Raw genomic sequence first — 13,163 nt, 5'->3', positions numbered from 1 at the left:
ACTATTGCACAGAGTCAATATCTACTCCACTTATTGTCACTGTCCACACTGATGTCAGTTGAAATTTAAAATGTTTCCACACATCAACCCACAAGCTGTGATGTAACATAATTCAGAGGAATGCCCAAAGCATTAAATTCTGGCTAGCACTGGTACTTTTGCTTTAACTTCAATAAAATGTAATCAGTGCTAAAGCTATAAAATTCTAATAACTTCCAAAATTTCTTTTGCCTTTTATTTTGGTAATCTTCTGAGAATTAAGCAAAACAAAATTGTAAGTTTATTTGTGTGCACATCAGAAAAGCATTAATTCTTTTTTCTTCCCATTCAAATGTTCACTGATGTGGAAGTGTAACAACTCAAATTTAAAAGCACTACATATAATAGAATCAATTTGAAAGTTAACAGATAAGCCAAACCCATCCAAAGACTAAAGGGAAATAATCTTACCATGTGAGTGTTGTTAACAAATTGGGTAAAGTAGTTGATCAAGTCAGTGAAACTTCTTTTGCCAAGGGCGTCAATGATCATATTGATGTGAGATATGTTATCCAGTGACTTTACAGTCAGCTCAGAAAGTTGCGGTGCACTCAGAAAGTCCAGTATTTCAAACTGCAGAAAGCAAAAGCCATTATTTAATACTAAGGTGTTATTTTAAATCCACCAAAACAACAAGTCCAGGGAATTTAAAATTAGGCATCCATGCCCAGTGTCTGCCTGGTATCTGTATTATACATGGTAAAGTGTAAATTACTTACTACAGAGATGTTCTTGTTCAGAAGTAATAAGTCTGTGTACGGAACCTGTGCCACGAATTTATTAAAGTTCTTCCATAGCCAGTCACGGATTCCAGTTCTGTTAGAAGCACATGGAATACCTATGGAACCTATAGGGCAAAGTTCAATATTGTTACCTATTCAGATCTACACAAGAGTAAATTCCTTATACAATTATCAAACAGTAATGGAGCATTCTGCGATCCTCTGAGATTACAATAGTTCTCTCAGTGCTGTAAATTACATTTTACGGCATAATATTTTAATACATTCCATGAGAGAGCCAGTAAGGAGCAAGTTAGAAGCGGGGATGTTTGCTGATGAAACCCCTAGATACTGAAGACCATGCCCACTTTGAACCACATACAGATTTGGGCTGAGAAGTGACAAGAAACATTTGCACCACAAGTGCCGGGCAATGACCACCTTCAACAAGAGTGAATCTAATCATCTCCCCTTGATGTTCAACAGCATTACATCTCTGAATCCCCCGCCTTCAATATCCTGGAGGTCATCATTGACTAGAAACTGAATTGGATCATCCATATAAATACTGTGGCAACAAGAGCAGATCAGAGGCTGGAAGGAGACTGCATCATCTCCTGATTCCCAAAAGCCTGTCTGTCATCTACAAGGCACAAGTCAGGAATGTGATGGAATGCTCTTCACTTGGCTGGATGAGTACAACTCCAGCAGTACTCAAGAAACTCAACACCATCCAGGACAAAACAGCCCACTTGATTGGCAGCCCATCTACCACCTTAAACATTTACTCCCTCCACCACTGGACCACAGCGACAACATTGTGAACCATCTACAAGACACAAAGCAGCCACTGGCCAAGGCCCCTTTGACAGCACCTTCCAAATCTGTGACCTTTACCATCTAGACGAACAAGGGCAGCAGACACACGGGAAACACCATCTGCAAGTTGTCCTCCAAACCATACATAATCCTGACTTGGAACTATATCGCTGCTGCTTTGTTATCGCTGGGTCAAGATCCTGGAACTCCTTCCCTAACAGAGCTGCTGATGTACCAACACCACATGGACTATAGCAGTTCAAGAAGATGGCTCACCACCACCTTCTCAAGGGCAATTAGGGATGGGCAGTAAATGCTGACCATGCCAGTGAAGCGCTCAACCCACAGATAAATATTTTAAAAATAAAGGTGTTCTAAAGACTCAAGATCACAAAAGTTAGATTTTAAGCTTCCCTTTGTTGGGAAAGGTCTCAGAAGGAAAGACTCAGGACACACCGACAACCACCCTCTCCACACTTGTAAACTCACAAGACCTTGCACAAACACCCTCCCCACCACATAACATCCATAAAAGCCTTCTCCAGGTTGTGCGAGGTTAACCAGTGGCCCCTTTCCACCCAATTCTGGGTGGATAGTAGGCCAGTGGGATGCAAATGAACCCCAGGGTTAAAATAGCCTGGAGCAGCCAATTTGCCAAAGCTCACTCCCAATTAAAACCCCTTCCCATTGCATTTTGACCTTACTGTAAATGGCTCAATACTGCACTCATTTCCACATTGCAAGCCAAATATTCCCAACCTCTACCAAACATACGTTTATCTCAAACCGTTACATGTAATATCTTATCCCTTCCTCGTCCGCATTTCCAATCATAGCATTGCACCAGCCATTTTCGCTGTGTGATGTCTGGACAGCTTCCATTCAAGATTTTCCAGCGCACACAGGGGCTCATCTGCATGTGCAATTCTACTGCAGGAATGCTGCACCAGCAGCACAGCGTGACCAGAAGTTTACCGCATCCCCTGAAAGCAATGGTAGGCCTCCATGCAGCTGCTTGCGCCAGGCAAACCATTTTCAAGCCCAATATTCCCAAGTGCTCATGCCTTGAAATGCCACTTTTCACCTGGATTTCTGACTTGCATCATTAAACTGTATTGTCTCCTCCCCAGCCCTTTGCTGGAAATAAGAAGAGTGCAACCGAAGGTTTCTGATTCCCACTGAAAGAAAAACGGGATTTTCCAATGTACCAACACCCTCTTTGTGTTGCTCCTGGACTGAAAAAGAGCTCAGTGGAATCCCCACTACCAGGCTTCTTGGGCTATCCATGTGTCTGGGTCACTCATTAAGAGGGAACACCTCACCTTGCCTCATTTACATGGCAGCATCCTAGACAACCTGCTGTGGGCAGAGACCTACCACAATGAGTATTTGCCTCCAAATACTCTGCAGCATCCAGAAACTAAGCATTTTCCAGGTGCAGCAATGGAGACAGTCAGCCTCAATATCTCTTCACAAGGTAGAAGAAATCAAAAATCAACATTTTCAGCATCCTTCTAAAGGAGAAATTTTAAATTTAAGTATTTTCTCCAGAATCTTATTTCTCTCCAATAATTTCAAGTTTGTCTCACTAAAACATCTCACTGCATATCCTACAACATTACATTGAATAGAATTTTGTAAAGGAGTCATTCAATTGATTCTTTTGAAGCATTTATTGGCAAAAATGAAAAATAAAATCAACACATTACCTGATGAATTGAGTTGGGAATTCAGAAAGTTTTTACCAAAAACGGCGATCTCGTGCCACTGTGATGATGTAAAATTTAGGTATAAACTATCCAGCCCTTTCAACCTGTGGAGATAAAAAAAAATTATGGTATGAATCTGAGAACTGTATCTGTGTGTTTGCCAGTTATCTATATTTATGTTCTTATCTCTGTGGATTTTGTGATAGGATTTCTCTGGTGTAGACTACTGTCACACCCCTGCAGATTCACTTCCCCTCAATCACTAAGTGTAGAAAAAGATCTAATTATAAAAGAACTAAGCACAATTCATTAATCCAGGAAGATGGAGAAGCGCACCAAGAGATTGTGTGAAAATATGGAAACCGTTGTGGAGCCTCACCCAGTAAGATGCTGAAAAAGATTTAGATCAGCCAACACGCCAAATACACCTCCTTCTGTGGGAAAACAAAGATGAAGCGGAGGGCAGCTGGTATCTGGCATTGTGGATCTTGCATGAAAACAGTGGCCTGAGGAGCTTGGGCTGACAATATCACCTCCGCCGTTACAGTAAAGTCTGCAATTTGCCGCCTGCGGGAGCTGAAGGATCAGTGAGCACTGGCCGTGGAGTCTGACCTCTTCCAGAGGTTTATGTGTCCTCAAACTTGTTAATAAAATGTTAAAGGAAAGGCAAAAATAAAAACACTGGAAACACATGGCGGTATTTAATAGAGGCAGCAGCGCCAGCAAGGACAGGTGAGTGGCTCTCAGCAGCCCCTCCCCTCTCCACATTTCCAGGTGCCAGGTCCCTCAATCAGGCACTGAGTGCCTTTAAACAAGGTTTCCCCCTGGGGGAGTCCACGCCTTTCAGGGCTCCCCACAGGGCGAGTTCCCCAGCAATGCTAGGTGAATATCAGTGGCAGCAGGATCAGACCCTTAAGTGGGCATTAATTCATAGAATGGTTACAGCAGAAAAGGAGACCATTAGGCCTATTGTGTTGGTGCCAGCTCTCTGCAAGAACAACTCCGCTAGTCCTATTTCTCTGCATTTGAATTAGGATTGTAACACTTGAATCAGGATTATAAGGATCTGTGGTTCAGGCTCACACCATTTCAATGCAGCAAAAGGCAAATTTAAGATGGATGCCAGGAGCAGATGAATCAGCTGTCAAGGTATGTACTATGTATGAAAACACTGAAATAATTTAAACAATAGTTGGATGCTGTCAGGTGTAGACTTAAGGGGCTAAAAATTTAATAAAGGCCATTCTCTGGTACCGGGATGGTGATGTGCGATTACCCTGCACTTGACGGAGGTGATGCAGGCTGCATACAAAATTTGTATCGTCTGCCATGATAGAGTTCTGCAGCCCAGAGCAAAAGATGCTGCCCACTCAGCACGGAGCCCAAATTCATGTGAGGCTAGCACTAATTAAAGCTAGACTTAAAGCCAGCCTGCACCTCTTAAAGGGGAAGTGCATCTTAGCTGCAACAGATGTTGGAACTGATTCTGAAAGTATTTCTAAGAAGGAAGAGCAACGGAGCAGCAGGCCAGACAGTGGGCTGCCGGGTTCTTCAATACAGCACTGGAGACCTTTGTCCAGGAGGTGAAAAGGAAGAGCAATCTGGGGCTGGATTTTCTCAGAGGAAGCAGTAACTAAATGCTGGGCCTGTTCTTGTTAAGAATCATGCAGAAGTTCAGATTTTTGTGAAGGGGAGTGGCAAGTCCTTAATTGATATGGAGATGGGTATACTCTCTAATTAAACCTAGTGGGTGCAGGAATGGAGGCAGGTTTCAGAAACCCAAGGTAGCCATCACTCCAGCTGCTACTAGTTCTGAGTGAGAAAGCTTGTGCCAATGCCTTCCACAAAGAACCAGAGGCCTGGCACACAAGGGAGAAGAGGAATGTTCTCTTCCTGCATGGAGGCAGGAGATGATCATGTTATCATGCAGTATTATCTGTTCAGCATTATCTCCCTCTGCTTCCAATTCCTCCTCCTCTCTTACCTCCTCCTCCCTGATAAGCTGTCCCCTTCCAGGGCTTTACTGTACTCGAGATCTACACTTCTCTGGAGGGCCATGTTATGAAGAGCGCTACAGGTCACCACAATGACCTAGATAATTTCAGGGGAATATTTCGGAGCACCACCTGACTGGTCCATGCACGAGACCCTGTGCCCCCTGAGCCTGTAATGACCCTAAGTTGTGATTCTGTTTGTTGTCCAGCATCAGTGAAGAGAGCATCTGTCACCCACATAATGCACCTGTGTGCAGCCACCTGTGAGATGCCACAGACATCCACACTAATGAGGGTACAGAAGCCTGTGATCATCTGCCCAATGTTAATTGGTTGGTTATGTTGTTAAAGATACACAGGTGATGGCCATTGTTTAATTAAGGACTGAGAACACTTAGAAAGAGAGTTAGGTGGACCACTAGATTGATTGTTAGGAGGCAGAGATCTGTAATTCTTTCGAGTTATCAACAGTCACAGATTGCAACTCTTTCGAGTACAATCACAGTTCTTGGTTTCCAGGAGTGGGACATGAACCCACAACCCTCTGATTCAAAGGCGAGGGTGCTATGAACTGAGCCACAGCTGACACCTCTTAAAGGGAGGGTCTTTTTCAACTCTTTCGAGTACATTCACAGTTCTTGGTTTTCCGGGAGTGGGACATGAACCCACAACCTTCTGATTCAAAGGCGAGGGTGCTATGAGCTGAGCCACAGCTGACACCTCCAGAGATCTGTAATGCTGCATCCTGTGAATAAACCTACCAACAAGGAAAAGATTTGTGTTCTATTTCATACTCCACCATCTTGCTTGGATCTATTTAACATGGGAGCAGAGAATGGGTGCCTAAAGGTGAAGATTGGAAACTAAGAAGAATTTTTTTTCAGATAGAAGATTGTAATTGGAGTTACTTTTGAGAAGAATGGATGAAACCAAGTATAAAGTGTAAGGGTATGATTTCCCACCAATGTTCTCTGAGTCTGAACCTTATGACCAATGAAAAAAATGAAGTAGACATATAGGCACAGGTTACATCCTTAATGAAGGGAAAACAAGGGCCTTGGCATGGCCGCTTCCTGACAAAAGCAGGATCAGGTGCAAAGTATTTTTGGAGCTAGAGGTAGAGGTTGGACACCTGAGAAAGGTTTGAATAATCTATTAAGTTTTAAGGATAAAATTTATAAGAAAGATGATCTATTAGATACATATGAGGTAAGTCAGCCTTTGACAAATTTAGAATCATGGATGGATATTCCACAGAATATATCATGGAATTTAACAGACTATATACAAAATTGCAGAAATTCTATTTGGAAATTCCTAGTTCAGTGCTTGCTTTCAATTTTTGGATTGTGCTAAACTGTCGCACGTGGACAGACTCCAGGTCTTAACCGGAGTAAAATTCTCAGAAAAAGACACAATTTTGGATCAGATTTCTCAAGTTTTAACAAAAAGTCCTGGGAAAGCTGTAGTATCCCCTGTTGTTGACTCTCAACTAACCCGTGTAGTCAGCTGTTGGCATTGTGGTGCAATCCGAAGCTGGATCTTCTAGGTCCAGAATTGCTCCAGGGTAGGCTTCATCTGCAATCTCCCCATGGAAAGGCACCAGCTATTCTGCAGCCACAGGGGTAGCACCACGTAGGAGCACTAGGCCAAACAAAGGCATCAAGACAGGCACCAAGGGAAAGCACAAGAATGAATTGTTCTGTTTAGTATTTATTATTAGAAGTGTTTTATGGATACAAATGTAATGAAATGGTTCTTTTGTGGTATCTTGAAGAGGATACCATGATGGTCTGTAGCAGAGGGATGAGAAGTTGGGGGATTTTGAAACACTGGCCACCTTGAGATGTTTTCGCGGGAAGTAAGTCTGATAAGCCAGTTGAGTCCAATTCGTCCTCGCTTCCTGCACCTGAGGTGCTCGCTGAAGGCCTGGTGACAAGAGCTGCATTTTCATGATTGTCAGGTTGTGGAGAATGTAGCAGACCACCACAAATCGCAACACACTCACTCCAGTATGTATTGGACAGCTTTGCCTCAGAGGTCCAGGCAGCTCCATGACCTTCCTCCTGATCAGAGCATGGATCTTGTAGGAGCGCTGTCCAAGTGTGGTTGCGTTGCAGAGCAGAGTTATGAGCCACATTTAGAGCTGGTAGCCCTTGTCTTTGGGCCTGCAGCCTCTGGTTCGATGTGGCGGGGACAGCTGACAGGCACAGAATAAAAGCTGCCAAGATCAATGGAATTCACCCATGTGATATGCATGTTGGCACACCAACTGCATGTTCAGGGAATGCAGCCCTTTGCAGTTTCAGTACATCTCATTCAAAGTGGCACCAACAGAGCCAGTTGATCGCTTTCTGTACTATTGGGATTCCATAGATTCTGGAAAAATCATGTATCTGCTCCTCTCTGCTTAGAGAGAAACAGTAAAATCCCTACTCCTGGAGTACAAGTCCTTCGTGACTTCTCTCATGCAGCAGTCCATCGCATACTAAGAGAGGATGGTAATATCAGCACCAGACTGGAAGAATTCTGGGGCATAGAAATTGGGGGGCATAGTGACTTTGCTCACTGGAAAACCCTAACCCATCCTCATATTATATCATCCTGATAATGGGCACAGTTCAGTGACCACCTCCTCGTTAGGCATAGACACTGCTTTTGGCTGAGGTGGGGGTAAGAGAAGTGCTCTTTGAAAACCCTAGGTGAGCATGACCTTCAGTTGTGAGCTCCCCCCACCCCCCTCCCCCTTCCCTCTGCTCACAGCTTCTCCCCTCTGCTCACAGCTTCTCCTCTCTGCTCCCTCTGCTCTATCTTCCTGTCATGCTGCAGCCCAAGATAGACTGCAGTTATAGTCCCCATGCCTGAAAGCAAGCTGTCTGCTCAGAGGATTTCAAAATCTACTCTTTGCAAAGCACCACTCCCTTCTGACTTAAAGAACTTCTGTGAGCTCCTCCAACAACGCAGTATATAGTACATTCTTTAATGAAAGTCAAAAGCACTTTACTCAAAGGTTCCATGCTGATATGCTAATAGTACGACTTGTGGAGGTCGGGGGTGGTCCTTGGTACAAATGTGCACATGTTCAATTGTACACATTTAAAGGAGGGCATTAAAAGAACCCATGATATCCAAGATGGCAGGTCAGGCACCAAATCAGTGTCAGGCGCTATTTGACATCACAATCTTCCCACTCTGCATACTTCTGACGCATGCAAGACAATCCAGACTTATCGTCCCTCCTGACATAGTGATGGGCACAGTCATGCCACAAGTTGTCAGAAGACGACACCCTGTCATTTTTAACACCACCAGGCTTCTGTAAAAGCAAATCCAGTGGCACATTAAGCCCGGTTTTGCAACCAAGTTTCCTTCTGGATAGATAAACTCACATGGGCTACTTTAGTTATCCCAATGCTCAGAATACATCTATCAAAGTGTCAAAATAGAATTTTAACTATCCTATTCAAAATGAAGATGGAATATATCTTGACTTTTGTGACTGATAGTAAGTCAGCAGTCTATTTACTTCTCTGCCCATTCCATCAACCTTTAATGGAACTAAAAATTGGACTAGATGCAAAACAGACGTCTGGGGCTGGATTCTCACCTCGGGTTTGGGAAACACAAAATTTGTCAATCCAAATCTGGCACCTCCACCCTTACCTGCCACATTTTCATATCCTAGAGACAGGGGTGGTTAAGGTTTTGGACTGCCACCTTCTTAGGTAGGCCCGAGGCAGCGTGCGAGAAGCAGCTGGTTAGAAGGCCCGCATCGGTTCTTGAAGGCTTCAGTCTAGCTCTCCACATCGTTCTTATACCTGCTCACCCTTGAACCCTAACCTCCCCCATCCATGCTCATGACCCCTCATATCCCCAATGTATTATCATGTCATCCAATGTCCACTATGGACAGACCTCAGGAGTCATGTAATAGCAATGGGAAGTCTTTGAAAAAAAATTAAACCTCTAACAATCTAATAGAACTGTCACTCAAACACAACCATTTCTACTGAAGACAACCTCCAGATCCATTGAAAAAAATTGTGTTACCTCAAGTGATCATCCAGTTGTGAAAACAAACATAGATTCAGAAATATCAAGGACAGATAATCCTTTAATAACCTCTTAAAACTGACAAATTGTACACACCTCCCTGCTGAGCTAAGTGGTTCTAAGCTTTTGAAACTCAACCATGCATTTATAATGGTCTCAGCTGTCAAGGCATACCATTATACCTCCAGACAATGGAGCCTATTTCAAAACAGATGGCTCTGTTTTTTTCTAAGCTACATAAATATAAATATAAATAAGATCCTAAAAGCATTAAATGAACATTATACGTGAAGTGTCAATATCAAACTGATTTAATCAAACATACGTTGTCAGTGCATTGATTTTTAATTGCTGAAACTAAGAAGGTTGCCCATCAAAAAACCCTGTATGATGTGCATTTTATACTCACATGGCTTGATATGATGCACATGATATATTTTTGGGTATAGTGGCCAGCTCCTTGGCTGTGATACTGGGCAGCAGCAAGTGTAATCTGTTCTGAAACCACTCAATGTAATCCGTGTTGTTAAATCTTACAAACTGGGGTTTCAACAGCCGCATAATTCCACTCAGCAATGTGCCTCGTGTCATGCCTCGAATGGTTGTAATGTTCATCTGAAACAAAAGGTTAAGTTGATTCATTGACTGTACAGTAGCAATTTGCATGAAAGTGAAATATACTAGAAGTAAATGTTTTTCTTCACTGCTTGCGTTGGAATCTGCAAATCAAACGATATGCCTTTTATAGCACCCACCTGATTTTCATTCCATTGATTTCACTTTTATAAAGGCTGGGCAATCTGCATTGCCAATTTTTCCTAGGCAGCGAAGATGAAAATTTACCCCCATATGACAAAAATGATCATTCCACCCTGATATTTCCTATGTTTTAGCAAAATGCACTACATATCATAACCATCCCATGAAACACAGTTGCAGAAATTGGAATCATTTTTTCCTCTATCAGTTGATGAAGGAAATACCTCAAGTTCCCATTAGTCTTAACTAGTAGACTAAGAAGCAAAAACTGCAAATACTTTAGTCATGTCGGTGTAGTGTTATATATTTTTCTCTGTTGCTGTCGGTCCTATTATTGGTACACATTACAGTTACCAACACAAACTGGTGTGGATCTTGACTTTTAGTGATCGTGTAAAACAGATATTAGTAATTTGGTAGCCCATTTTACAATTCTCCTGAATTTAATTCCATCGGCTTCAATAGAAAATAGTAAGAGATGTGAAAAAGGCTTCCAGCTCGCTAACATCCACTTTCCACAATTTCACAGGAAGGCAAACCTTCCCAACTTATTGGCCTAGATCTTCTGATATGGGGAGAGACCCCTGACTCAACTGAAGTCGCTGATGTGTCTGAACAAGTTCCAATTGCCTGTTTTACCCTGCCTGGACTGCTCCGTGATTCTCTACAACAGTAGGATGAGATGGCCAGAAACACAGAGACATGGGCTGCTTGCCCTAAACTTACCCTGGTTTTTAGGGAGTCATTGAGGGGAGGCTGTGCAGTGTTGGGGGTCGACAGCTTCATTTAAAATACCGCAAGTCAATTAACTGAAGACAGATCTGAAGGGCAGGTGTCTTCCTTTCATGATGAGAAAGTGGGATGTGCCTGTGCTGGAATTACAATTGCTATTTGGCTGCCCAACTCTGTTCATTCCTGCTAGAGCTGGCGCCAGAAGCTGCAAAGGCTTGATCATAAAATGGTAAGTGGGCATATTAAATCACATTCAGCATCCAATGCACCCTCCCTGACACTGACCAGAAGGTCTGCGCATTGTCACTGCTCATACTGATGCCAGTAAAATGTTTCAACACCTCAGTCCACAAGCTGTGATGTAACAATTCAGGGGAATGCCTAAAGCATCAACTTCTGGTTAGCACTGGTTTCTTTGCTTTGGCTTGAGATAGAGCTAGAGCTACAAAGTTCTAATAATTACCAAAACATCTCTTGCCTATTATTTTGGTAACCTGATGAGAATAAAGTAACAAAAGTGCCATTTCATTTACATGCAGATCAGAAAAGTAGTGATACTCCTCTCTTCCCATTCAAATATTTACTGATGAGGAATTCTAACAATTGAAATCAAACAATATTACATGTAATAGAACCAATTTGAAAGTTAACAGGTAAGCCAAACACAAAGGACTAAAGGGAAAGCATCTTACCACTTGTGTGTTGTTAACAAATTGGGTCACGTAGGCAATCAAGTCAGTGAAGCTTCTATTGCCGAGGGAGTCAATGATCATATTGATGTGCGTTGTGTTATTCAGTGACTTTAGAGTCAGTCCAGAGAGTTCCAGTGTATTCAGAAGATCCAGTATTTCAAACTGTAGAAAGCAAAAGCAATTATTTTAAAGTCATTAAAGAAATAAGTTCAGAGAATTTAAAATTCGGCATTGGTATCCAATATCTGTCTGGAAACCAAATAATACCTGGTTAAGTGTAAACAACTTACTACAGAGAAGTTCTTGTTCAGAAGTTGTAAATCTGTGTAGGAAACCTGTGCCATGAATTTATAGAAGTTCTTCAGTAGCCAGTCACGGATACCACGTGTGTTAGAAGCACATGGAATACCTCTGGAACCTGTAAGTCAAAGGTCAACATTGTTACTTGGACAAATCTATAAAGTAGTAAATTCCTTATACAATTATATAATGGTAATGGATGATTCTTAATTCCCTGAGATTGTAATTGTTCTCTCAGTGCTGCAGATCCCATTTCACAGCATTATGTTTCAATGTATTCCATGGGGGAAACCAGACAGCAGATCAATTACTTACTCCCTTCCTGCTAGACAGGGAATTTAATGCCAACACTTTTGGTGGAGGGTAATACTCCTGGCTAAATCAGTTCTGAATGGGGAGCCCACCATGGCTGCCCCACTCAATGTAAGGTCAGAAGTGCAGCTGTTTGCTGATAATTGAACAGTGTTCAATCGCATTGCAACTGCTCAAGTATTGAAGCAATCTGTGCCCACTTGCAAGAAAGAGCTGGATAACATTCAGGTTTGGAATGATGAGTGACAAGTGACATTCGCACCACATAAGTGCCAGGCAATGACCATCTCCAACAATGACCAGGCAATGACCATCTAACCATCCCCCCTGACCATTCAATGGCATTACTGTCACTGAATCCCCAAGCAGCAACATCTTGTTTATTAACATTGACCACAAACTTAACTGCATCAACCTATATAAATACTGTGGCTAGAAGAGCAGGTTGGAGGCTAGGAATTCTGTGGTGTATAACTCATCTCCTGACTCCCGAAACTGTGTTCACCATCTACAAAGCACAAGTCAGGGATGTGATGGAATTCTCTCCACCTGGATAAGTGCAGCTCCAACAACACTCAGAAAGTTCACCATCATCCAGAACATAGAAGCCCACTTGATTGGCCTCCCAACTAATTAAACATTATCTCCCTCCACAGCCAGAGCATAGTGGCAGCAGTGTGTACTATGTACAAAATGCACTGCAGCAACTCGCCAAGATTCCTTCAACAAGACCTTCCAAACCTTGTGATCTCTACCACCTAGAAGAACAAGGACAGCAGACACATGGAAACACCACCACCTCCAGTTCTCCTTCAAGTCTCACACCATTCTGAATTGGAACCATATTGCTGCTCCTTCACTGTTGCTGGTGTTATGAGCACAACCGATGTTAATTACTGCGCAAACCAAATCCCAGAGGGAAACTTGGCTTACGGGCCATACCCCTTTTTAGTCTTCTGAAAACGAGATGAAGACGTACTGATCTCAGCAGTATGAAGTCCAGTAACACTTTCGTGATTTTTGAAAATGAAA

Source organism: Cetorhinus maximus, chromosome 15, assembly GCF_964194155.1.
Source record: "Cetorhinus maximus chromosome 15, sCetMax3.hap1.1, whole genome shotgun sequence".
Classification (NCBI taxonomy): Eukaryota; Metazoa; Chordata; class Chondrichthyes; order Lamniformes; family Cetorhinidae; genus Cetorhinus; species Cetorhinus maximus.
The sequence above is the reverse complement of the archived record's forward strand: the minus strand, read 5'-3'. Positions refer to the sequence as shown.